We start from the raw sequence: 27,630 nt of genomic DNA on the forward strand, positions 1-27,630 counted from the left end.
GTCAGTTTGAACCGGTTTTCAGAACATTGCTCAACACTGGTATCGTTCATTCTAACTGGAAGTACTTAAAACGTTAAATCTTTTTCTATTTGAACTGATACGGTAGTAAAAATATTTGATATATCGCCGGCCACCAATCCGTCTTAATACTTCAAACGGCTCGATACACCTCGGTTTTATCCACTTAATCTTGATTGCCCCTTAATTCCAGCCTATTGAAGCAACCTCAAAGAATGCATAACTTCTTTCCTTAAACTATCTAGGTTTTCTATCCCAGTCTGCATAAATTTCCTATTGGCTTTGCTCAGTTAAAAGCTTAACTTGAATTCGTTTAGTTTTTCTCCGTGTCTTGGCTTTCGATTTGAGACCTAGGACGCTTGAGCTTCCAAGAAATAGTCTTCCCTAAAACCTGTCAAAACACTGAGTTATATGCACCGCTACTTTATCTTTCATGATACATCTTAGTAACTTTAAGGTGAATCAAAGGTTCGCTCATGTGTGCTTCGGATAATGGTTTACGTGTCTACTTTCGACATTTGGCACACTAAGTTTTTCCTTTTACATTTAAATTCCATTCCTATTTTTTATTGATCTCCTCTTGATTCCCTTGCCCAACAAGCTTCGGTATTCTTGGTAGCTCTTTATCGTCTTACTGTGCTTTCTGAATCCCAGCCTCACAATTGTCTAACATTTGCAATCGATCCAGTCTAACACCTCCATCCACTTTCTCATCTTCCAACCTCATATTCCGAACTTACTTAATGGTTCATTCTCCTTAATTGTCCTCCAAACAATACTCAGAGACTTCCTGCTCAGGGAATCACCAATAGATCATAACATTGCATCAGCATATCTCCTAAGCCCTTTGGTAATGTATCGTAGTAAGCCTTAAATAGTTCATTAGGTTCAGGTAATCGTGAGTAATGATGTTGTAGTTAATTCCTTTCTCTCAAGGTTCGAAAGCTTCATTCGCATTCAGGCATCCAACAAAAGGTGTATCCTTACGGTTCAATCTGTGGAAATTAAACTTCACAACTCCCCATGATCCTGCACATGCTCAAGCTTCATCTTCTGCGTCCACCAATTGTATTTTAAGGAACTAACGCTCCGAGGGTTATATCTAAGAATTATGCATGATACAAAATCAAGCTCGAGTTGATTTCCAAAAAGATTCTAAGCTCAAAGGACAGACGAAGGAACAACCCAAATGGTGTTCGCAAGAAATCAGAAGGATGTCTTGTGTTCTGATTAAATAAAGTTGTAGAAAATTTTACTAAATACACAGGATAAGAATTAAGATGTATCTCACGGAGGGAAGCCAAATCAAACACTCTGTTTAGAAAGAAGCAATGCATATTGAATTAAGTAAGTCTCCGTCGATTTTTGAAGAATCACAGGTTCACAGAGAAAAGCAATTCGACTGCTAGTTTTCAAAGATTCAAGAGTCACTTGGTTGTACCAAAAAAAATTTGGTTCACTTCGGAGAGTACAAAGTTCATGCACAATTACGTGTGAGTAAGAAATAGAATTGGGGAGACAATTAAATCTTTTGTAAACAAAGAATCGAAGACGAAACCTCGAGCAAGTTATAAGGGAAAAAGAATCGATTGGGTCACGAAGGTCCATGGATAATAAGCCTATCGCATAATCAATCTCTCTCTATTATAGCTCACCGTAATAGAATTCAAACACTACCCCTCATGACCATCAGCTTTTTCAGACCCTTCGAACATAAATCGAATTGTATATTCAAAGCAATCCAGTAGCACGTGGTGTATTGATAACCAGTCTAATCTTATCAGCGGCAAGCAAGAAGGAACCTCGAGCCTAAATATTATAAGTTGCGAAGTTGGTATACACACAATAGAGTCACAACTAAGTCTTAACACTATGTCTAAACGCGGCACTCCCAATATCATATAATGCAATTAGAATTCTGTTAACATTTTGAAGATTACCTCCTTCTTGTGCTCACGATTGATCAGCGTCTTGAGCCTTTCTGTGGGAGCAATCTCTGGAGATATGACCTGGTGCCCCGCACCTATAACACAGACCTAAATCCTTTTGGCATGGCCTATTCGGATGAAAACTTTCGCAACTTTGGCACCTCACATCCTCTGGGTAAGGCGTTACTTGCTTCCCTTTATCACTCCCTTGGCCACTGCCACTTCTCTTGAACTCTTGACCTCTCGGTGTAAAATTCTGCTTGTGGTCCCTTCAGCGGAACTCCCGGCTTTCACCCCTTGCCAAAGCAGCCTTCTTTAAACAATCTTCTGATAAAACTCTTATTTTTATCGGGCCCACAGAACTCAATATATCACTTTGAAGTCCTCCTTCATATTTGATGCACTTCCACTCCTCAAAGTCTCTTGGAGCCCCTTGACAAATCCTAGAGAATCGGCACAATTTCTCAAACTTGTTCGTGTATTCAGCGACTGACATATGACCCTATTTTAATTGCAGTAGTTCAAGCTTCTTAGCCATTCTGACCGAGTTAGAAAAGTATTTCTTGTAAAACTCAGTTCGGAATGCATCCCAGGGTATAATAGCATCAACCTACTACAGAAGGTGTCGCGTCATTGCCACCAATACTGAGCTTCACCCACTAACTGATAAGTTGCAAACTCAACATGCTGATCTTCAAGGACTTGTTGTGCTTGTAAAGCCCGCTCGATTGCTTGAAACCAGTTATCGGCCTCAGTGGGGTTCTTGGTTCCTCCGAAGATCGGTAGATGTATCGTCAGAAAAGTTGCAACCGTCATTAGCCCATTATCCCATTAGCGGCATTCCCATTTCCAGCTTAATTCCCTAGCACTTCGACTGTTGCTTGCATAGCCGCAGCCATGTTTTCCAAGACAGCCATAAAGTTCACAGGGTCGTCTCCCATTGTTTCAGGGTCTGTGGTACCTATCCTACCCCTGCCTCACCCGCGACTGTGTCCACGAGTCGCAATCTGGTTCCTATTAACACCAAACAAGTGATATCAAGGTGATCAGTCTCAATATCGCAAGTCTAATACTTTAAAGTCCCAAATTTATGCTCATGAACATTCATGCCATATTTATCAGTCAGATATTCTAAATAGCACATAAACACGACTCAGAGTATGCTCATAAGCATAGTCAGTCCATCCCTTAGGCTCTACAGAAACGAACTGCTCTGATACCATAATGTAACACCCTAACACACAGAGCCTTACGCTTAAGTCGTAAAACAGAGGTGGCGACATATTACGACCTTTAAAAGAAAAGACATATATAAATATAGCTAAAAAAATTCATATCTAGTAGTCTTGAAAGAGAAGTTAAGCAAAAGCGAAAATAGAAAATCGTCACACTCGTACAAATAAGCGTAAAACAGATAGGTAAGATCAAAAGAAGGCTAAAAACATAATATACAAATCGGATTTCCAAAATACAGATATCAAGCTCCAGACTCGACCTACGAAGCTAAGGCCAGCCAGAATATATAATTATATATGTTTATACAACCCAAAATATAACTCATACTACAAAATAAATACCTGTTTCTCCAAGTCAACCTCTAGGAGGGACAAAAAATATATACGAAGGAGAATTTATATACATAGCATCAATACAAAATACAGCAACCCAAAATAATCAAACTTCGCTTGCACAGGAAATTCCAGACGCTCAGTGAGGTATCTCTCGACCTGCATCTGGAAAACAACAGAAATATGTATGGAATGAGAACTAGAAGTTCTTAGCATGGTAAAGATGCCCGTATAGTTAATATAAAATGTCTCAGAAAATCCAGAGGTATTCCTAGAACTCCGATACTCAGATTTCAGCTTAAAGATTCAACTAAACCAGAAATTAAGTAAGTTATCTAAGGTATTTCAAGTTCTGAATCTAAATTTAACCTAACACTCCACTTTCTGTCTTTTTTAATCCTCCGAATTACCAGTGGAACAACTCCCTCACACCTCCGCCAAGAGGAGTCTCTCAGAAAATATACACATACAATTCAAGCAAGAAAAATACAGATAGATGTGCAATTACAGCAAGTAGAACAAGTAACAGATAAGCAGAGTTAAGCAGTTAAGCAAACAAAAACAATGCACACTTAAACAAAACAAACAAATGCATATGATGTATAATTGTCTTATGGCTAATGAGTCTCATCTGTCGGTTATATAGCCAATCTGACATGTCCGATAGCTAACCCGAACATCGTCCTCTTGAAAATTGGTGAGCAGTACAGTACCACGATCCTCACCTGATGAGCGGTAAAACACCTCGATCCCCACCATCTGCAGGCGGTAAACCACCTCGATCCCCACAAAAAATTTCAATTGGAAAATAGCACGCATGTGGGCGGTAAATAACCACGATTCCCACAAAACAAATTTCTTTAAAATCTTGTGGGTGGTAAATAACCACAATCCCCACAAAACATTTCCATATCAAACTATCATCATTCAATTCATTCAACAATTATCATCATCACACTTCTCATTCCGTTCATCAATAATTCACACTCAAAACATAATTTTCTTCTTAACTAAATAAAACTCAAAACATAATACTTTTCTTGATAAATTGAAACTCCAACATAATACTTTTCTTAATAAATCAAATTCCAAAACATAATGCATTTTTTTTCTTTATAAATCGAAGTCAAATAATGTAATTCTTTTATCCATACTTGTCTAAATAATACTTCAAACCAAATCTCCAATTTTTATAAAAATTTCGACATCTCTTCTAAAATTCAAACTTCTGCCACCCCTCAAGGGTCTCAACCACCAAACCAAATACCTATCAGTCATTTAAATCATTCCCAGTATCAAATTATTTCAAAATCAAACCAATTTCAATATTAAATCTTTTTTCAAAAGCAACCAACTCCAATATCAAATGGTTTACAAAATCAAATCGCACATTTCTCAATCAATCCATTCAATTTAATTTCACAAATCTACCATCAACCCTCAACATATCAACAATCATCATTAATTTATACTCATCAGAATCATAATCCAACTCATACAAATTTATTCATCCTTTGTACACACATCATATACTATATACACAATCCATCAATAATTCATTCAATTTATTTTTATCTTAAGGGCTTCTAGCCTAAGTTTTCACGTGATATTAAACATTAACTACGAAAAACCAAAACCATACCTTGCTGATTCTGCTCTAAGCTCGAAACTCCTTAAAAATATCTCCTTTCACAAGCTTCAAGCTTCCAAACGTCAATTTCTCAAACTTGATCACCCAAATTTTGTTCCGAACCGTCCAATTGAACTTCAAATCAACAAGTGCACAATCTAATTCACACAATATCACTATAATCATCATAGGATTCACTAATTCAATGATTCACAAGAGTTCAACAGTTTCTTAGCTTACCCACGAATCAATTGGATAAAACCTAGTGATTACCCACTATTAGAGTTCACCTAAACCATCAAAATAATTCAATTCCTCAATACCCAAACTCAAAACCTACGAAATTGAGGAGGAGAAGAACTGCGTGAAAAATGTAAATCTCTTACCACTTTGTTCGAATAAAATTGAAGAGAATTCTGAAACGAATATGTGGTCGCTGACGGCTCGTCAATCGGAGCTCCGAGTTAAAAATTACATAGAATTGAATCTTTGAAGCAAGGGTTTCATTTCTTTCCAGCACATTTCGTATGAAAAACGGGAAGAAGAGATGAAGCTTAATAAGGGAGGTTGAAATAGGTTAGGCCTTGGCTCCGGTCTAATCGGTTCGACCTGTTGGTTTAATTTTGGGTCAAAATTTTTAAAATTAGTATTGCGTATTTTAATTATTTCTTCCCTTCTAAACTATTAAATTAAATTTTTTATTTCTTTAAATGATAAATAATTTATTGGCTAATTATTTATTAATTTCGAGGGTTTTACACCTGCAGCCTGCTATAGACTTTTTTTAAAGTACTAAGCATAGCCTGTAATTCAACCTGACCTCAAAACCTGTTAAAAGGCCTGATAATTTTTAAAGTACTAAGCATTACTTATAATGCACATCGTATGCAACTGAGAGACCTGCAATTAAACCCTCTTGGTACAAGCTGCAACGGACAACATTTACCCATGAATGGAATACAACTTCGAATCCGGATCTTTCTTTCAGCATCGTTAGAATTTATTTATTATTTAGTATCTACGAGGGCAAATTATTGAAAAATGTCATAAGATTTACAGTGATAAAAATTTTATCAAGTGAATTAGACTTAATTGCTAAAACTATAGGGGACAAGCCGCATTTAATGAAGTTTGAAAAAAAAACTTATGAATTCTAACTATGTTTATCTCTGTTACGAACACTATGATTCTACTTTAGAAGAATTCGATTGCAAAAATGATGAATTATTAGAAAAAGTAATTAGAGACTTTTTAATGGCATTACTCTATCCATAACTCACGAGTTTATGGAAAAATAACCATGTATAACCTGTTGTCAAGGATAATGTTGGATATCTGTACTGGAGAATTGAATGTCCAAAATCAACACGAGACATCATCAATAAGATGAAGAATGACAGAAACTGCTTGGAAAATGCAATAAAGTAATATTATATGAAAGAGAGTACCTGGTAAACTTGATCATGTGTTCCATTTATGCAAAAATACCAATATGAAAGCGTAAGTTTCTTATTTTATTTACTTTTGTTTCTTATTTTATATGTTTTGTTTTCACAAATAATTTTTTTAGGATTCAACTTGAGCATCACTCGTATCTACTGTGTGCAACTTGGTAAAGAAAACTTCTACTTTTTCTCTTTGGAATTACGAAAACTGTTCTTAGCAATTACAATAAGAAATAAGATTCTCAAGAGAACTTTTTCTCCTGCCTTCATGCCTTTCATGCAATTCCAAAGAGAAAAGTAGAAGTTCTCTTTACTCGGTTGCATCCGGTAGAAGCTGAGTCTTAAAAAAAATTATTTGTGAAAACAAAACATATAAAATAAGAAATAAAAGTAAATAAAATAAAATAAAAAACTTACGTTTTCATATTGGTATTTTTACATAAATAGAACACATGACCAAGTTTACGAGTTCCTCTCTTATTCTTCAAATAATACTGCTTTATTACATTTTTCAAGTAGTCTCTGTCATTTTTTATCTCGTTTATGATATCTCGTTCAATCCCTTGTGCAGATATCCAACATTATCCATAACAACAAAGTTATAAATGGTTGGTTATCTCTCCATCAAACTTTTCTAAGTTATGGAGAGAATAATGCTATTAAAAAATCTCCAATTATTTTTTTTAATAATTCATCATCTTTGCAATCGAAGTCTTCTAAAGTAGAATCACAGTACTCGCAACAGAGATAAACATAATTAGAATACGTAAGTTTTCTTTCAAGCTTTATTAAATGCGGTATATAGCAATTGGCAAAACGTTTGTCCTTTTTAGCAATTAAATCTACTTCACTTGATAAAATTTTTATCACTTTAAATCATATGGTACGACGTTTTTCAATAATTTACCTTGGTGGATACTAATTTTATCTTCAGTGGATTTTTTCGCAATCAAATCCAATTCAACTCCTTGGCTGTGCATAGTTGACAACTGTTTAACTTGATCAGAATTTCAAAAGTTCAACTAAAGCCAAAAATTATAACAAAATCATAAACAAGCACTAAAAACAGATTTAACATAAAGAAAATCACTAAAAACATGAAGGAGTGAACTGTTAATTTAGTAATTAATCTATTTAACAGATATAAAATAACAAAGCAATAGATAATGCAAAACAGTAAGCAAGAAGACAAGAATTAAACAAGCTAACAAAGAGACAAAGTGCTGCAAATCACCAAGCACATTAGAAAGAGCATCAAGATAATAATTACTTCTTAACAAAGATAATTAATCTATCAAACCCTGTCACTCTATCAACACACATTATAATTAATCTAACTCCAAACACACACAAAATCAATTCTATATTCTATCAGACCTTCAAATGCACAAAATTATTATGTTAAAAAAAAAAAGGCCAAAGTCAAAAGAGACGGAGAGTGGACGAACCTGTGAGGCTGAGAGCGGTGAGGATGGACAGCTATGGATGACGAGAGGCAAAGGCTGAGAAGCGAGATGGACAGAGAGACAGACGAAGGACAGTCGAGGTGATGCAAAGGCACACTGACAGAGTGACGGGTGCGGAGAGACTACTCGGCGAGTGGCTGGATGCGAAGGGAGACAGATGTCAACGAAGCTGGCGCAAGGCTGATGAGCAGCGAGAAAGCGAGGCCGGAGGCAGGATGGCAGCAGCAGCGGATTGAGAGTGAGAGTGAGGCAGAGGGAAAGTCGGTAAAGAAAAATGGGAAAGGTGTTAACTGTTTGGTACATGTGTTAAAAGTGTGCTCTGCTTACAGAACATGGTGGTGAGGCATTGAAGCTTACTCCATGCTTGTATCCACTTGCAGTCATGCTTATTCTGCTGCCTACAAAAGGAAGAGGAAAAAAATCAAGGTTCTGAAAACCGAACAGGTATACATATAAAGCACCAAAACATAGAACAGGTATACATATAGAGCAGTACCAAACAATCCAATTCTCAGTTCCATGAATCATAAACAAAAGGGTGTCTAAATATCCACAGAATCAATCCAATTCAGCATTAAAAAGTATCAAAAACCAAATTTTGCAGTTAAAGAATGAAGTAAAAAACATTAGAAATGAGTGGCTTGAAGCCTTGAACCACCATCTTCCGCATAAGAGAAAGACACTACCATCATCATCATCACTCCCAAAACCTCCAACAACAGCATCATCTTCATGATTTCCTTGCTCTAAATCAATAACATGGGACATCTACTGTTTGTTAATTTTTTGAAAGCATCAATTTGGTTTAAATAAAAAAACAGCAACAGATAATCACTCTAAACTCTGAAATCAATAAATCAATCAATAAAAATTCAAAAATAGCATACTCAAATTAAAAAACAGTAGCAACAGAGTAACAAATCCATTTTTAGTAATAATTTCGACAACAACACAAAATCAATTTCTTTGATTGATTTCACATTCAGAAAATCACTAATCAGATTTAGAACAGACTCAACAGAGCAATAACAATACAATCCAATTACAATATCACAGCAACCCACTACCCAATAATCTCAACAACATCCAAACAATTAATCATGCTCCAACAATTAATCATTTAATCATGCTTCAAGCAAATAGTTTTTCAACAATTAATCATGCTTCAGCCTTCAAGCAATCAGCTTCAACAATTAATCATTTAATAATGCTTCAAATGGGTGTTGACGTGTTGACCCGTATACGAATGGTGTTGCTGAATGAAATGATGTAGAACCAACAATTAATCATACTTCAAGTAATAACAGCAAGGTTTACAAGTTAGAACCAACAATTAATCATACTTCAACAATTATTATTACAACAAATTAGATTTATACCTAGGCTTAGTGGAAGACCAGGAAGAATGCAAAGCAACAGTGGCTGGGGTGGAAGGGTCAAACAGAGCTGGCGCCGGCAGGTAGACACTCGGGACAGCAACTGGCGCTGGCAGTGGCTGAGATTTTGAGATTTTGACGGCTGAAAGGAAAGCTTGTTGCGCAAACGGAAAGCTGGCGCCATGGGTCTGTGCAGGTGAGTGACTTCGACCTTGCGACAGCGGCGGTGACTAGACGGGGGTTGCGCCGGAAGCTCGCGGTGGAGACTGAACGTGGTGAGAGCGAGAGGTGAGAATGGAGGGCTGGAGGGGAGGCTCGAGAGTGGGTGTGTGCAGTGTGGGTGTCTGGGTGAAAGAGTCCTAGGGTTCCTTTTGGGGGGCCAAGTCAAAACGCTTTTTTTTTTTGGCAAAATTCAAAAACTGGTCGGGTCACGGTTTGGTTCGACCAACCAATTCTCGGCTGGTTTGTCGGTCTAACTTCGGTTTTTGAATTTGACGGTTTTGTCTATTGTTCGAACTGTGTTTACTAACGGTTCTCGGTTTAACTGGTTCGACTGCCGATTTGAACAAGTTTTCAGAACATTGAAAAACACCCTAAACGATCTCACAAATACATGAAAAAGACAATTAGACCCCATTAAAAATAAAATCTCTTTCCAGCCTTTTATAATTAATTTCGTGAGACTGATTAGTTTTTTTTTGTCAATAAAGCATATACCTGGCATGTTATCGTTAAGTGCCAACTTAGAATGTCAGATATTAAGCTCACCCAACCCAACCCCTATTGATTACACTAAAACTAGGTCATTTAGCAGATTGGGACAGAGTATAAAATCAACCAAGGTTGCGAGAACTGAACCGGTCAATGAACCAGTAAAGTGACCAATTCAATAGTTAAAAGATTCAACTGGAGTTCAACTGGTTTAATTAATATAAAATAAAATTATTAAAAATTTAATATATAATTTTAATATTTAAATTCAATGAATTCTAAACTAACAAAAATTTAAAATTTTATAATTTCACATAATAAATTATCCATAATTTATCATTAAAAGTTTATAAACAACTTCACACATCAACGTTTCTAGCTAACAAAAATCAAAATACATGTAAATGGCAAAAACATAATGTTCTACCTCCATCAGTTATTCCAGTTTCATAAAAGTTATAAATACAAAAAATTAACAAAAGAATCAGAAAAATCAGCAAAGAGAATCAACAATTCAGAATTAAAAAAAAATTAGCATAAATAACTCAGAATTAGAAAATTTTCAGCATAAACAACTCAAAATCAAAATCATAGCATAAACAACTAATCAGAAAAATTCTAGCACAATGCAGTGAAGTCCTGCACAATAGCACCATCAACAACTCAAAATCAGAAAAATCAGCAACCAACCAGAATCAACAGCTCAGAATAAAAATCAGCATTAACAACTCAGAATCAAATAAATCAGCATAAACAACTCAGAATCAGAAAAATTCCAGCATAAATAATGTAGTGAAACACTGAACTATAGCACCATCAAAACTCAAAATTAGCCACTAGCAACTCAAAAATAAGAATAAATAAAATTAACAAAATTACCAAAATAAATTGAGACACCCGTGCTTACCGGCAGCGAGGGAGGACGGTCTGTCCCCACCGGCGGCGAAGCACCCTTTACTGGAGGAAAATAATAAATTATAAATAAATTAAAAATAGCAGCAGCATTCAGCAACAAACATTTAAAGGGTGATACTAAATTAATCATCAACAACACCATATATGTGAACTCAACAGTCAGCATTCAGCAACAAACATTACAGAACATTAACCAGTAATCACACTAAATGGGTGACACTAACTTATAAAATAGCAATTACAAAACACTGAAAACAGCAACACTAGTACATTATAAAACATATCAAAACAGTGATGACACTTAATTAAACAGAGCATTAGCAAGGAAGAAGAAGAAGAACATTAGCAACACAACCACCACGATTAACATGGCGATTCCTGTGGTAAAAGTGGTGGATATTGTGCGATATTGCCCGAGGGATCTCATTCAGGAACATCTCAAGCTCACCATCATCTTTCACATTCTCAGTCATTTCTTTACCCATCTCAACACATTCACACACCAACGAACCAGACAGAGAACTGAAAGAACAAACACAGAGAAAAAAGAAAACAAAAGAGAACACAAAAGGAAAAACTCACACAAAGCAATCAGAGGAGTCTAAAAATCAGAGAACCCTTTTTAGATATCAATTCAAAGAAGGTGTTAAAAGGAAGAAGAAAAGCACGGGCGCTCACCTTCGACGGAGACATGGACAGCAACCGGCGAGACGACGGCAAGAGGTGAGACGACGGCAAACTGCGAGCTGCTCCAAGCCACGAACAGAGAAGCCAGTAGACGACGTGCCGAGCTACCTCGGTTCCGGACAGGGGGAAGAGGAAGAAGCGGAGGCTCCGAGAACCTGGGGACGGTGGCGAAAAGGAACCTACGGCTAGGGTTTTGCCGTTTTGATTTGGTGCTCTCACTTTGATTCAAAGGGATTTGCAGTTTTGCACGAATGATTGGGGAAGGGGGGGGTTCTCAAAACTCGAAAGGCTTAGCTTGGTTTTGTGTTTTTTTAAAACATAAAGCTGCCTCGTTTTCTTAGAACCGGACGGTTACCAGTCCGGTCCAACCGGCCGGTTTACAGTCGATTTAGTGATTTTTGAACAGTTCTCTAATAAGTGATTATTGATAGCGGACTGGACCGTTTTCATCACCGGTTTTTGGTTGAACCGATTTGATCGGTTGGTCCGGTTCAATTTTTAGAACCTTGCAACAGATACGGAAGATGGTAGCAAGAAATTGGCTGCCGTTTACAAACCCGCTGCAGATTAGCAAGATAGCGGCGGTTGGTGTAGTGGTTTGACAATTGTACCAAAATTAAATAGCATAGCGGCGGTGACACGTCCCAACCACTAGAAAGCAAGACAATGAACGCAAAATTAACATAGTGCATTCATAGAATCATTTTTTCACGCGAAGTCAATTGTGCAGGGGCACGAACCACTTCTCTGGGAATCCTCCCTGCCATGGTGCTCTCCTCCATCAATTCCAGTAGTCTCCTCATTCCCATTACTGTGTCAATCACTGAGTCGCTCTTCCTCCCTCTAATAGTGGTCAGAAACTTAGGTTTGCTAAGCTCTCTTTCAATTTGGTTGAGTTTTCTTTTTGGTTTCACTTTTCAATTTTGCTCAAATTGATCTTGTTCTTTTTGATTTGGGTATATACAGTCAAGAATCAAATTCGTAGTTTGTTATCTTCCTCGTGCGAACATAAAAGGGGCAGGGACACGAAACACACCTCCGCATGTAAATCCGTTTCGCCGTTTGTAACACCCTACCATACAAAGTCTTATGCTTAAGTCATAATTCAGAGATGGCAAGGTATTACGACCTCTAAAATAAAAATTTAGTAAATATATTAGTATGAATGATTGATTATAACTAGGAGCCTTTGTGGAAAAAGGGGTAAACAAAAACCGCAACTCAAAAGCGCATCACTCCGATCGATAACGTATCGAATAAGGATAGACCAACGCGAGATTATATATATACAAAAGAGTGTCAAAAACAGGAATATCAAGACTCAAGATCCGGCTGCGAAGATAACCGGTCCGAGCATAACAATATATACATATGATAAAATAAGGAAAACCCCAAAGGAAACCCAAAGGGACACAAATACATAAAACCTATTCTCCAAATTCTCCCATAAGAGGAGTCATCACAGTTTGTATTATTTAATGGAGATAAAAGTATCTAAGCGAAACATATAAACCAAAACATAGCCCCAAGAACAAAGGATCTTCGCAATTCTAGAAGTCTCCAGCATGCCTCAGCGGGAAACCTCACGTCCTGCATCTGAAAACCACAAAATCCGCATGGGTGAGAACCAGAGGTCCCCAGCATGGTAACAGCTTCCACATATATAATACATAATAATAGAGGAAAGCCAAAGGCAATCCTATAACTCCCTCCAGATAATATCAAAGCTTATAAACAAGCTAAACCATATAAGGGCATCTGACTAAAGATTCTTCAATCTAACTAATACTTCCCTTTCCAATTCCTTCAAACCTCCCAACCACCGGCAGGAGTATATTATAGCAAACACAGATATATCAAACAAAGAATATACAAATAGTAGCAGTTAAGACATTTAGACAATTAGCAAGTAATATGCAGTCAAATAGGCAATCTCAAACAATTCACATAGTGTGCATATGATGAATGCCTGTCCCTAGTGGCCGATGATATCATCTTGTCGGTTATAGAGCCAACCTGACAAGTCCTGGTCGCTAACCATTGGACTGTCCCTCTGTCGTGCATCCCCAAACTCGAGTTATACTCGTCATAAACTTGATCATAAACATGATCCATATCCATCACCCTCACTGGTGAATATTTACGGGGGTTCGAGCTCATCCGGGCCTTTCACAGTGCCCGGCCATACTTACGACATAGGGTTAACAGAGCTTCGAGTCTCAACCTGGAGCACGTGGTGGCTAGCCACTGCTACTACCCAAGGAAACTCGTACCTCAGATAGTGGAAGTGCATATCACAATTATCAATAATTCAGCATCAACATGCATGAATTCTCATCCATGGATCAACATCCATATCAGCCATTCCGGCTCACGGTTAAATCCATAACCAGCCAATATTTCATAGCATACACAGCTATTCCGGCTCACAGTTAAATCCATAACCAGCCATTTCATTAATAATTCCAGCCTTTCGGCCCATGGCATAACAAGCACTTCCACCACCATCCTCCGCATCTCACATAATCATCTTGATCCTCATTGATCATACATTTTTCCCTTGCTTCACTCGCAAGTTATCACCTTCACTAGCCCCTTTCTAATAGCTAGGCATATTAGGATGATTTAAGACATGAATGGTGAGATCGGAGGCTTAGAAGTATGAGATTTGGCTTTTAAAACTCAAAAATCAACTTTGGGATGAAAACAGGGCCACGCGTACGCGCACTCCACGCGCACGCGCGGATGGCCTCGAAAACTCATCGACGCGCAAGCGTCATGCACGCTAACGCGTGGATTCAAAACTTGCCAATCGACGCGCACGCGTACGCGTGGGTGTTCTCATGCCCTAGGCACAACACAGGCACAGTTCTGGCATAACTCTCGGGAAAATGACTGGGCATTGGGTGCAGCACAATCGGCGCGCCCGCGCACATCACGCGTACGCGTGGATTGCACTTCACGGAAGGTCGGCGCGTACGCGCCAGGTGCGCCCACGCGCAAGGGGTCATTCTGCTAAAAATTTTCTAAGTTAAAAGCTGCAGAATTTCACAGATTTAAACCCCAATCTTCCAACGGACATAACTTCCTCATTTTAAATCGTTTTTCACCCGTTCTTCGAACGGCATGGACATCCCGGATCCAATTTCATTTCTAAACGGATTTGGTACAAAACGGAGATCCGTAGTCCAAGTTATGTCCCGTCAAAGTATGCCCAAAAACCATATTTTCATACAAAACTACAATATGCCATTTTCAAAACAAACCATTTTCAACTCCTTTCAAAGTCAATCAAAACATGTCAATTTCATCCCTTTTCTTTGAAAACAATCAAAATGTATCAAACTCAACATCAAGCCTCCTCAACCCACACATTGACACATTACCACAATATACCAAATCACTAACTCATCATTTTAGCCCACTTCACCCAAGTGGCTCAACTCAAACATATTGACATATCATATACTATTCCTCATGCCAATTTTCAACAACACCAATTCCAATAAATCATTAGTGTACACAATCAACATCATACTCACCATCAACATGGTTCAACCCTCAATTCAACCATAACCAATCATCAAGCATATATCACAACATGCATATTTCTCATACATCATACCACCAAGGCATCAATAATCATCATCACATATATGACCACATGATATATCTCAATCATTTAACAACATCAACCATTCAATGCCTATCTTAGGGCCTCTAGCCTAAGTATTTCCTACCACATTACATATTAGATACGGGAAACCGAAACCATACCTTAGCCGAATTTCCCAAGCTCCACCGGAGCCCTTTCAAACCACTTATCCACAAGCTCCCAAGGCCTCAACACCTCCAAGAACAGATTTTTCACCACCAACCCTTCCCAAGCTTTTCAAAGTCACCAATCAAGCTCCAATATTCACATATACACAACCTAAGCCACAATCATCATACCCATACACAACATCTCAAAACCCAAGCATCATAAAACAACAAAATACACTAGGGTTGAGAATCTTACCACACCCAAGGTCCAAGGAGACAAGATTAACCTTCTCCTTCAAGAGAGTTGGGTCCTATAACATCAAAGAACCCAAAATCTCAACATTTCACCCAAGAAACTCGAAAACAAGGCTGGAATTTCGAAGAGCAAAACGTGGCTTACCTCAAGATTAATTGTATGGGTTTTGTAGAGCTCTCCGCGGTGAACGCGTGGCCGTAAACGGGGCGGCAATCGGAGCTCTAGATCAAAAGTTGTGGTGGTTTGAAGATCAACCAAGGGAGAGAACTTGAAAGAGTGTTCTTCCTCCCTTTCTTTCTAATTTCAGCTTGTGTGTGTAACAAATGAGGAGAGAGAGTGCTGAAAACTAGGGTTTTGGTTAAGTTATGTTGGGCCAAGGGCCCACTTTGGGTCCAATTGGCCCGGTTTGGCCCGTTCGGTCCAATCTTGGTCCGAATTCTATAAAATTGGTACCAAAATTCTCGTCTCAGTCTCCTCTATCACATTTAGCCATAAAAATCACATTTTAGGCTTTCTAGAATAAATTCTCATTTATGGGTTAATTAGCCGTTAATTAACCGGGTTTTACATCCTACCCACCTAATTGGGAATTTTGCCCACAAAATTCAAATGCAATTACCTGAGAATAAATGCGGATAATCCGATCGCATCTCTGACTCAAGTTCCCAAGTGTGTTCTTCAACACCGCCTCGACTCCATGCCACTTTGACTAGTGAAACATCTTTTCCACGCAACCGTTTGATACTAGTATCATCAATTCTGACCGGAGCCACTGGAAGCGTCAAATCTTCCCTCAACTGAACCGATTCAGGTTCCAACACATGACTAGCATCAGGAGTGTACTTCCGAAGCTGCGACACGTGAAACACGTCGTGCAGGTTCGAAAGATGAGGTGGTAGAGCCATCCGATACGCCACCGGTCCAATCCTCTCTAGGATCTGAAATGGACCAATGTATCGAGGATTCAACTTCTTTGCTTTAATCGCCCTACCTACTCCCGTGGTCGGAGTAACCTTAAGGAAAACATGGTCTCCTTCCTCAAATTCTAAGGGCTTTCGCCTCTGATCGGCGTAACTATTTTGACGACTCTGCGCCGTAAGCATCCTATCACGAATTTTCTTGACTTGTTCAGTAGTCTCAGCTATCATTTCTGGCCCCAACAAGCTTTTCTCTCCAGCTTCATACCAACATAACGGAGATTGACATTTCCTCCCATACAAGGCCTCATACGGAGCCATTCCGATGCTCGTATGATAACTATTATTATATGCAAACTCCACTAATGGCATATATCGATCCCAACTCACCGGTTGGTCCAAAACACAAGCTCTCAACATATCCTTTAGTGTTTGGATCGTCCTCTCAGATTGACCATCTGTTTGAGGATGGTAAGCCGTGCTCAAGCTTAATCGGGTTCCAAAAGCTTTCTGAAATGCACCCCAAAACCTTGAAGTGAAACGAGGATCTCTATCAGAGATTATAGTAGCAGGTACACCATGAAGTCTCACAATCTCCTTTATGTATAACCGTGCTAGCTCCTCAAGGGTGTAAGTCATCCGAATGGGTAAAAAGTGAGCTGACTTCGTCAATCGGTCCACAATCACCCAAATAGCATCAAAACCAGTCCTAGTCCTTGGCAATCCTGACACAAAGTCCATTGCAATACTTTCCCACTTCCATTGTGGAATCTCTAAAGGGTGCAACATACCGGCGGGCTTTTGATGTTCAATCTTTACCTTTTGACAAGTTAAGCACTTTGAAACATATTCCGCCACATCATTCTTCATACCCGGCCACCAAAACATCGCCTTTAAATCATGGTACATCTTAGTACTTCCCGGGTGAATGGAGAATCCGCTTTTGTGTGCCTCCTTTAAAATATCTTGCCTTAAAGTGCCAACATCCGGCACAATGATCCTACCCTTGAACCTCCATAACCCATCTTTCTCTTCCGACACTCTCCACCGTTTTCCTTGCTCAATAGCCGGTAACCCCTTCCATAACGCTTCATCATTTTGATGAGCCTTTAGGAGTTCGGTCTTAAAATCACTTGAGATCTCTAATCGGCTCAAACACAAAGTTCCGGATACTTCTCGAGCACCGATTTTTAGACTCTCGAATCCCTTGAGCAACTTCTCCTCTTGAAGCATCATCCAAGCCGCATATAACGGCTTCCGACTTAACGCATCCGCCACTACGTTCGCCTTTCCCGGATGATAATGCAACTCAAAGTCGTAGTCTTTCAACAATTCCATCCACCTCCTCTGCCTCATATTGAGCTCTTTCTGATCAAAGAGGTACTTCAAGCTCTTATGATCAGAGAAAACTTGGAACTTAACCCCATAGAGATAATGTCTCCACACCTTCAAGGCAAACACAACCGCAGCGAGTTCCAAATCGTGCGTAGGGTAACTAACCTCATGAGGTCTCAACTGTCGTGAGGCATACGCCACCACATTACGATGCTGCATTAGCACGCACCCTAAACCCTTCAATGAGGCATCACAATACACCTCAAATGGCTCATTCGACTCGGGTAACACTAACACAGGTGCAGTGGTCAACTTTTTCTTCAATGTCTGAAAGCTCTCCTCGCACTCAGGAGTCCAAACAAACGGAGTGTCTTTGCGGGTTAACTTTGTCAATGGCAAAGCTATCTGTGAAAAGCCCTTGATAAACCTTCGGTAATAGCCAGCTAGACCCAGAAAACTCCTTATCTCTGTTATGGTGGTTGGTTGTTTCCAGTCCATCACCACCTCCACCTTAGTTGGATCTACTGCTATTCCCTTCTTACTCACCACATGGCCCAAAAACTTCACCTCACTCTTCCAAAACTCACACTTAGACAGTTTTGCATAAAGTTTATTCTCCTTTAGAATCTGCAATACGATCCTCAAGTGTTCCGCATGCTCTTCTTCAGTCTTGGAATAAATTAGTATGTCATCAATGAAGACAACAACGAATTTATCCAGAAACGGACGGAAGACTCTATTCATGTAATCCATGAATACCGCAGGAGCGTTCGTCAACCCAAAAGACATCACAGTGTACTCGTAATGACCATAACGAGTCCTGAAAGCGGTCTTAGGGATATCCTCGCCCCTCACCCTTATCTGGTGATAACCGGATCGCAAGTCAATCTTAGAGAAAACTCCAGCTCCTTGTAACTGATCCATGAGATCATCAATTCTCGGCAATGGGTACTTATTCTTTATTGTAACCTTGTTCAACTGCCTGTAATCCACACAGAGCCGCATACTCCCATCTTTCTTCTTCACCAATAACACTGGAGCACCCCATGGAGAAACACTTGGTCGTATAAAATTCTTTCCCAACAAATCCTCTAACTGAGACTTTAGCTCGTTCATCTCTAACGGTGACATCCTGTAAGGAGCACTTGAGATTGGTCCCACCCCGGGCACCAACTCAATAGCAAACTCAACCTCTCGGTTAGGTGGAAACTCATCAATATCATCGGGAAACACTTCCGGAAACTCACACACAACCGGAATCTGTTCCAACCTTTGATCATCTCCCGAAACACCCGCGGTTAGCAACATGATACCCTGACATTCGAATCCAGAACAGTTCACCATCATCGAGTTCAAGTAATAATTATTCACCACGACCGGCCCTTCTGTATCTTCCGGCATAAAATACACCGACTTTGTAGAACAATCTAGCAGAACATGGTTCTTAGATAACCAATCCAATCCCAAAATAAGATCAAGACCAATCATCGGCAAGCAGACTAAATTATGAACAAAATCACGCTGCTTGAACCTAAAGGAAACTTCCGGGCATCCTAGCCTAGTTACCGTGGCTTCATGGGTAGCATTGTACACTCTTAGATCATAACCTAAAGTTACAATCTCCAACCCTAACTCATGGGCTTTCTCAAATGCAATGAATGAATGTGATGCTCCCGAATCAAATAAAGCATTTAAAGTTTGACCGGCTAATTCACAGTTACCTCGAATGAGTGTCTCAGATCCCTCAGCTCCTACAGCCGAAGTGGTGAACACCCGACCAGTCTGTTGTGCCTTCCCAGCACCTTGTTTCTGCCTCTCCAAACAATTGGCGGCTTTATGCCCCGCTTTTCCACAATTGTAGCACAAACCCCATCCGGCCTTGCATGGTGCTCCCGGATGGTGACTCCCACACCTAGTGCAAGCTTGATCATTCTGAGGCTGCTTCCCAAACTTCTTTCCTTGGGAGTTGTTGTTGTTGGGCCTCCTGAAAGAGCCTCCCCTCTTGAAAGGCGGACCTCTAGGTGCAAAGCTCTTCCCTCGGTTCTGTGGGAATGATCCTTTGTGACTCCCCTTCTCAGCGGTTGCCCTTTTTACACACTCTTCAGCAACCCTACACTTGTTCACCAACTCGGAGAAAGTCCTAATCTCCATTGGTCCCACTGAACTGAAGATATCACTCCGGAGTCCTCCTTCATACTTAACACACTTCCATTCCTCATATTCCACCAGAGTCCCTTGGCACATACGAGAGAACCTGAACAGCTCCTCAAACTTGTCAGTATACTCTGATATGGACATAGCACCCTGCTTCAGCTGTAACAATTCAAGTTCCTTAGCCGTCCTAGCAGAAGTCGGAAAGTACTTCTTATAGAACTCTTCTTGGAAGACATTCCAAGTGATATAGTCATCACCCTACTGCAGAAGACGTCGGATACCTTGCCACCAATGCGACGCTTCACCGACAAGCATATAGGTAGCAAACTCGACACGCTGTCCTTCAGGCACCACTTGCGCTTGCAACGCTCGCTTTATAGCCTGAAACCATGTATCAGCCTCAGTCGGACTAGTAGTTCCCTTGAACTTAGGTGGATTAACCTTCGAAAAGTTTGCCAAGGTCATCAGGCCCTGAACTCCACCTCCATCATTACCATGGTTGTTCATTTGTTGACCAAGAGCCGCAGCAGTGACTTGCATAGCAGCAGCCATGTTCTCCAACGCAGTCATGAAGTTCACCGGGTCATTCGGGTTATTCTCCGGCACACGAGCATTCGTACGACCTCTCGCACTACCTCTACCGCGTCCACGAGGCGCCATCTGGTTCCTATACATACCAAACAATCGATATTAAGTTGATCAGTCTCAATATCGGAAGTCTAGTACTTCAAAGTCCCAAATGCATGCTCATGAACGTTTATGCCAATTATATCAAGTAGATATACTAATAGCACATAACACACACACAGAGAATGCACAGAAGCATAGTCAGTCCATCCCTCAGGCTCTACAGGAACGAACTGCTCTGATACCATAATGTAACACTCTACCATACAAAGTCTTATGCTTAAGTCATAATTCAGAGATGGCAAGGTATTACGACCTCTAAAATAAAAATTTAGTAAATATATTAGTATGAATGATTGATTATAACTAGGAGCCTTTGTGGAAAAAGGGGTAAACAAAAACCGCAACTCAAAAGCGCATCACTCCGATCGATAACGTATCGAATAAGGATAGACCAACGCGAGATTATATATATACAAAAGAGTGTCAAAAACAGGAATATCAAGACTCAAGATCCGGCTGCGAAGATAACCGGTCCGAGCATAACAATATATACATATGATAAAATAAGGAAAACCCCAAAGGAAACCCAAAGGGACACAAATACATAAAACCTATTCTCCAAATTCTCCCATAAGAGGAGTCATCACAGTTTGTATTATTTAATGGAGATAAAAGTATCTAAGCGAAACATATAAACCAAAACATAGCCCCGAGAACAAAGGATCTTCGCAATTCTAGAAGTCTCCAGCATGCCTCAGCGGGAAACCTCACGTCCTGCATCTGAAAACCACAAAATCCGCATGGGTGAGAACCAGAGGTCCCCAGCATGGTAACAGCTTCCACATATATAATACATAATAATAGAGGAAAGCCAAAGGCAATCCTATAACTCCCTCCAGATAATATCAAAGCTTATAAACAAGCTAAACCATATAAGGGCATCTGACTAAAGATTCTTCAATCTAACTAATACTTCCCTTTCCAATTCCTTCAAACCTCCCAACCACCGGCAGGAGTATATTATAGCAAACACAGATATATCAAACAAAGAATATACAAATAGTAGCAGTTAAGACATTTAGACAATTAGCAAGTAATATGCAGTCAAATAGGCAATCTCAAACAATTCACATAGTGTGCATATGATGAATGCCTGTCCCTAGTGGCCGATGATATCATCTTGTCGGTTATAGAGCCAACCCGACAAGTTCTGGTCGCTAACCATTGGACTGTCCCTCTGTCGTGCATCCCCAAACTCGAGTTATACTCGTCATAAACTTGATCATAAACATGATCCATATCCATCACCCTCACTGGTGAATATTTACGGGGGTTCGAGCTCATCCGGGCCTTTCACAGTGCCCGGCCACACTTACGACATAGGGTTAACAGAGCTTCGAGTCTCAACCTGGAGCACGTGGTGGCTAGCCACTGCTACTACCCAAGGAAACTCGTACCTCAGATAGTGGAAGTGCATATCACAATTATCAATAATTCAGCATCAACATGCATGAATTCTCATCCATGGATCAACATCCATATCAGCCATTCCGGCTCACGGTTAAATCCATAACCAGCCAATATTTCATAGCATACACAGCTATTCCGGCTCACAGTTAAATCCATAACCAGCCATTTCATTAACAATTCCAGCCTTTCGGCCCATGGCATAACAAGCACTTCCACCACCATCCTCCGCATCTCACATAATCATCTTGATCCTCATTGATCATACATTTTTCCCTTGCTTCACTCGCAAGTTATCACCTTCACTAGCCCCTTTCTAATAGCTAGGCATATTAGGATGATTTAAGACATGAATGGTGAGATCGGAGGCTTAGAAGTATGAGATTTGGCTTTTAAAACTCAAAAATCAACTTTGGGATGAAAACAGGGCCACGCGTACGCGCACTCCACACGCACGCGCGGATGGCCTCGAAAACTCATCGACGCGCAAGCGTCATGCACGCTAACGCGTGGATGCAAAACTTGCCAATCGACGCGCACGCGTCAACCACGCGTACGCGTGGGTGTTCTCATGCCCTAGGCACAACACAGGCACAGTTCTGGCATAACTCTCGGGAAAATGACTGGGCATTGGGTGCAGCACAATCGGCGCGCCCGCGCACATCACGCGTACGCGTGGATTGCACTTCACGGAAGGTCGGCGCGTACGTGCCAGGTGCGCCCACGCGCAAGGGGTCATTCTGCTAAAAATTTTCTAAGTTAAAAGCTGCAGAATTTCACAGATTTAAACCCCAATCTTCCAACGGACATAACTTTCTCATTTTAAATCGTTTTTCACCCGTTCTTCGAACGGCATGGACATCCCGGATCCAATTTCATTTCTAAACGGATTTGGTACAAAACGGAGATCCGTAGTCCAAGTTATGTCCCGTCAAAGTATGCCCAAAAACCATATTTTCATACAAAACCACAATATGCCATTTTCAAAACAAACCATTTTCAACTCCTTTCAAAGTCAATCAAAACATGTCAATTTCATCCCTTTTCTTTGAAAACAATCAAAATGTATCAAACTCAACATCAAGCCTCCTCAACCCACACATTGACACATTACCACAATATACCAAATCACTAACTCATCATTTTAGCCCACTTCACCCAAGTGGCTCAACTCAAACATATTGACATATCATATACTATTCCTCATGCCAATTTTCAACAACACCAATTCCAATAAATCATTAGTGTACACAATCAACATCATACTCACCATCAACATGGTTCAACCCTCAATTCAACCATAACCAATCATCAAGCATATATCACAACATGCATATTTCTCATACATCATACCACCAAGGCATCAATAATCATCATCACATATATGACCACATGATATATCTCAATCATTTAACAACATCAACCATTCAATGCCTATCTTAGGGCCTCTAGCCTAAGTATTTCCTACCACATTACATATTAGATACGGGAAACCGAAACCATACCTTAGCCGAATTTCCCAAGCTCCACCGGAGCCCTTTCAAACCACTTATCCACAAGCTCTCAAGGCCTCAACACCTCCAAGAACAGATTTTTCACCACCAACCCTTCCCAAGCTTTTCAAAGTCACCAATCAAGCTCCAATATTCACATATACACAACCTAAGCCACAATCATCATACCCATACACAACATCTCAAAACCCAAGCATCATAAAACAACAAAATACACTAGGGTTGAGAATCTTACCACACCCAAGGTCCAAGGAGACAAGATTAACCTTCTCCTTCAAGAGAGTTGGGTCCTATAACATCAAAGAACCCAAAATCTCAACATTTCACCCAAGAAACTCGAAAACAAGGCTGGAATTTCGAAGAGCAAAACGTGGCTTACCTCAAGATTAATTGTATGGGTTTTGTAGAGCTCTCCGCGGTGAACGCGTGGCCGCAAACGGGGCGGCAATCGGAGCTCTAGATCAAAAGTTGTGGTGGTTTGAAGATCAACCAAGGGAGAGAACTTGAAAGAGTGTTCTTCCTCCCTTTCTTTCTAATTTCAGCTTGTGTGTGTAACAAATGAGGAGAGAGAGTGCTGAAAACTAGGGTTTTGGTTAAGTTATGTTGGGCCAAGGGCCCACTTTGGGTCCAATTGGCCCGGTTTGGCCCGTTCGGTCCAATCTTGGTCCGAATTCTATAAAATTGGTACCAAAATTCTCGTCTCAGTCTCCTCTATCACATTTAGCCATAAAAATCACATTTTAGGCTTTCTAGAATAAATTCTCATTTATGGGTTAATTAGCCGTTAATTAACCGGGTTTTACACCGTTCCTTTTCGCCTGTCAGTACCAACTGCATCGTGCTTTCCATTACCGGTGGGTCCATCACCGATCAGCTTCGTCGTTTAGATTACTGGTATATACAAAACCCCTATTTTAGTTTTGTTTTATTTTCGTTTTGGATTCAGAATTCAAATTAATCCACATTAATCCTTTTCTTCTTGATTTGGTATCAATTTACTGTTTTGTTTTGTGTTAATGATAAGGACTTCGCATACCAATAGTTAGTGATAGGTTTATCGCATACCAATAGTTATTAATAATATATTTATATATAATGAAACTAAGTGAGATAAGAATTCAAATCCTTTCCTTTTTGTTGATTAAACTACTCAAGCCAATGTTCTTTATGCCTTTATATTCTACATTGAAGTCTGTGCTTCTTCATATATCTATGATCTATCTAACTATTTGTATGCTAATGTGACAGTGATTTGAAAAAAAAAATGATATTGATTCACCAATTCTTTAGACTAAGAGAAACACAAGTGTTCACAAATATGCAAACATCTTATTTATTTAAGAACACATTAGTTTGTGTGGAATTCTTACATTGTATATTACCTGAATCATATGACTTTAAGAACACAACATTAATTTTTTTTAGTGATAGGTTTATGTGAGTAATTAAAGTTAAAACTTATTGATTAATTAGGGTGACAGTAAAAGATAAGTTATGTAAGTGCAAAGATTATGCACATGTAAATTATTAGTTAAAATTAAAAAAAATAGAATTAGTTTTTTCATTGGTGAGATATGATGACAGTGGCAGGTAATATAACTAATTTTCAAAGACAATGATTATATTCTTTCATCTCATAACTAGATAACCACCGGAACCTCTACCTTTTCTGTCTCTTTCTTATTTCGATTTGCTTCCCTTCACAATTCACAATCACATTCACATTCACTCACTTCTTTCTTCACCCCAAATATCAATTCATTCATTTTTTTCATGAATGAACTAATTAATTAGCTTTTCCTTTTCGGCTTCGAAATCTCTTTGCTATGGTGGTGGTGGATGCTCCTTCAGAAACGGAATGCTTTGCTGATTCATTTCTTGTCTTGTTTGTAAGCTCTTGCATTAATGCCACTTTAAAGTTTGATTCTTTTCTTTAATGAGATGGGACTTTATTCCTTACATTTTATTTTAGCTCAAATTTAGGATAGATAGATGATTGTACATGCAATCAAACCTTGGAAATAGGAACAGTGTGTAAGAATTTATTTATCCAAAAAGACTGCTCTTTTAGCATCAAATATATATTATATATATCAATAGTGATATTATATATTACACTATATTTTATGTGACGTAGTTGCCGACAGGTAATGGAGATACATTTTAATGCTATAGCTATATAGTTATACTTTTAATATTATATATGTTATGATAATATATAAAGGGTAGGGTTTTGTTTATTATAATGAAGCAAGTGGGAGCGAAGAGAAAATGGGTTAGCCCTTTGTCCTAGTTGAAGAATATATACCATTAAACTTGAAGTTTTTGTCATTGCTGGTATGTTCATTCAAAATTTATATAGGAGCATCTTTGATAATAATATTTTTGTTTAGACATTAGGCGTTACATGTTATAAAGGCAACCTGCTGCAAGTGTTCTATTAGTAAATTAAAACACTTATTTTCTATTACGTGATATACATAACACATTAAAGCAAGGCCACTATCAATTTATTTTGCAGCATAAATGTGATCTTATTAACATTAGTTGTTGAGCCAACATTGCTGTCAGATTATGGACGCTTTGTCAAACTTGTGAATGAAGTATTTTCTGAAACTGATTTTAACTGTGCCTTTTGTATTTTTTTGTTGATATCTTTTATCCTCTAAGTTGTGGATATTCTGAATCATTTACATCTAGGCTATAAACAAGCACTGTCTGATATTTGTTAGCAGTGTTAGTAATAGTGGTCCAGTATTGAGCACAATTAGTGCTCTTGGTGGTACATCTTCAAGTATCATCAGTGTTGGTGCTTATGTTTCTTCTGCTATGGCTGCTGGTGCTCATTCTGTTGTTGAATCTCCATCTGAGAGAATTGAATACACTTGGTATATTTAATCCAAAACTTTTTTAATTGTATGACTTCCTATACTTTTTTTAATTAAACTAGTTTTTTTGGCTTTGTATCGTCGGATGATTGATGGAAACAATTTGCAGATCTAGTCGAGGACCAACAACTAATGAAGACATTGGTGTCGGTATAAGTGCTCTTAGTGCTACATCAACTAAAAGCTTTAATAAAATTTGATCAAAGCATCAAGTAAAAGCTTTGATACAGCTAATAAAATTTTCTTAGCATAGTAGTTTTGTATTGTTCAATATTTTTTGAGTAAATAATTTACAAATAAATACTTTTTTAGTAAACGTTTTGGAATTATCTACGAGTTTAATATTGTTTATCTAGTAGTTTTTATGTTAATATCTCAAGTTTAATAAATAAGATGTAAAAAAATAGGTTATAGTACATAAAAATGGTATAAACTATTGTAGTTGGTTAGTTTTTTAAGCTCGTGTATGAAAGTGCGGCGGTTCAAAACCGTCGCAATTTTTTTAAAAAATCAAAATAAATTTGTGGCGGTTTCAACCGCCGCAAAATCGTTAACCTGATTTGCTGCGGTCGTGCCAGTGGTTCATTAGAATTGCCTCAAAATCAAATCTCCACACCTAAATCGTAATGTTTGTGGAATCGCTGGTATGTCATTTTGCGGAGATTTTAAACTGCCATAAATTCAAAAAAAAATTGCCGCAAATTCCCATTTCCCTTGTAATGACTCTCCAGTATATTCAAGGCTTCATTATTAGTCATTCAACTCCATATAGAGGTTAAAAGGGGTTACAACTACCAATTTGGTACTCGAAAAATTCAGGCATTGACAAAAAAATATTAATCTTATATTAACTATTAAATAAAAAATGGTTAAATAAAAATATTAATCCTATATTGACTATTAAATAAAAAAGGGTTAAATAAATAAATAATAACAATAATAATAATAATAATAATAATA

General features: G+C 38.8%; 1 long non-coding RNA gene across 8 annotated transcripts; it reads right to left on the reverse strand.

Annotated features, from left to right (window-relative positions):
* Positions 1-1,908: 1,908 nt before the first annotated feature.
* On the reverse strand, positions 1,909-12,012 carry LOC130981710 (uncharacterized). Of its 8 annotated transcripts, XR_009087011.1 has the most exons (7): positions 11,736-12,012; positions 9,435-11,099; positions 8,038-8,453; positions 5,531-5,753; positions 5,385-5,434; positions 5,157-5,302; positions 1,909-3,679 (listed from the first exon to the last, which is right to left on the reverse strand). It is a non-coding gene; the product is annotated as an uncharacterized LOC130981710 (long non-coding RNA). The 8 variants fall into 8 exon arrangements; XR_009087013.1 differs by lacking the exons at positions 5,385-5,434; positions 5,531-5,753 and having other exon boundaries at positions 8,038-8,235; positions 8,383-8,453; XR_009087012.1 differs by lacking the exons at positions 5,385-5,434; positions 5,531-5,753 and having other exon boundaries at positions 8,038-8,235; positions 8,357-8,453.
* Between the last annotated feature and the right edge of the window lie 15,618 nt (positions 12,013-27,630).

This window comes from Arachis stenosperma, chromosome 5 (assembly GCF_014773155.1).
Source record: "Arachis stenosperma cultivar V10309 chromosome 5, arast.V10309.gnm1.PFL2, whole genome shotgun sequence".
NCBI classification, from domain to species: Eukaryota; Viridiplantae; Streptophyta; class Magnoliopsida; order Fabales; family Fabaceae; genus Arachis; species Arachis stenosperma.